At 30.8% G+C, this 1,146-nt stretch overlaps 1 protein-coding gene across 1 annotated transcript in view; it reads right to left on the reverse strand.

The window, feature by feature from the left end:
* The window catches only part of CNGA1 (cyclic nucleotide gated channel alpha 1), an 18,138-nt gene extending 17,172 nt beyond the window's left edge, over nucleotides 1–966 (reverse strand). The window contains exon 1 of the mRNA XM_012639920.1: nucleotides 856–966. The gene's annotated coding sequence lies outside the window, so the exon portion shown is untranslated. The remainder of the gene's footprint in view (nucleotides 1–855) is intronic.
* Between the last annotated feature and the right edge of the window lie 180 nt (nucleotides 967–1,146).

Consider the following 1,146-nt stretch of genomic DNA (forward strand, 5'->3'; position numbering starts at 1 on the left):
TCAAAATGTAAAAAGCCAATTAATTATAAGATATACCTTTATCGATAGGAACTTTTTAAAAGCTTTGTTTAATAGTGTCTATCTAACTTTCTAATACAGAATGAGATCACTAACCTTTAAAAATATATAATCTTGGCACAATAAAAATGATAGATGCAGTACTAGTTTTTAAATTTATAAAAATAAAACATGACAGTAATTGGTAACTGTTTTTCTAATTGAAATATACATGTTTATCACAGAGAGTTAAAAGAAGACAAGGTGACTTAAATCCCAGCTCCTTCATATAATAGTAACGTGTTAGTTTGGGTGAGCCACTTCATCTCTTCAGACAACTCATCTCTGAAAGAGGCCGTGCAGGTTGTTATATGCTTATAAGGTACCTAACGCTTAAAAAGGTCACAATAAGTTGGAGCTCATACTTTTAGGAGTTAACGCTTTAAGATTTATATGAATTCCATAATGTTTATCTCTAAATATTTTAGAAAGAAATAAAAATCAGCGTATGATACTTCCTTTGGTGAAAAACACATCTACCAAAGTTATTGTTTTTGACTTCTAAAAATGAAGTTAAAATTTGCAAAAAGCATACCTGCATTTGCTATGTTGTAATATTCAGATTAACAGAATCACATTGCCAGGCCTTTATTTATTGTTATTTTTAACTAAAATTCTATTTCAGTAGAATGTTCACTTATCTGTCAAAAATACAGAGAAATCGACAAAAATACAATCATCCGCTGTATATAGAAAGCATGTAACATGAAAAACACAGCAAAAGCTGGCACTTCAATGAATTAAAACAGAGGTGTAAGCATATGTGAAAAATATAATTAATTACCACTGGGTTCTTACCTTTGGTTGTTTAAGTAATTTATCTATGTCTTCTAGAAGTGGAAATCAGTGGAGTATCCAAAACAAACAGGGATATACTGTAAATCTTGACATTGTCAAAATCCAGGCCCTAATTTTTAAAATAATGAATGTGCTGATTTTTTTCCTTTCCTTAAACATGCACAAATGGCTAGTTTTCTTGATCATTCCCAGGGAAAGAAACAGTTCTGTGGCATTGACAAAGGAGGATTTCCATGACTCAGCATTGGATTTGCGGATTTATCTATGGATGAAAATAACAACAACCAAATC

This window comes from Propithecus coquereli, unplaced genomic scaffold (genome assembly GCF_000956105.1).
Source record: "Propithecus coquereli isolate 6110/MARCELLA unplaced genomic scaffold, Pcoq_1.0 Scaffold143, whole genome shotgun sequence".
Lineage (NCBI taxonomy): Eukaryota > Metazoa > Chordata > Mammalia > Primates > Indriidae > Propithecus > Propithecus coquereli.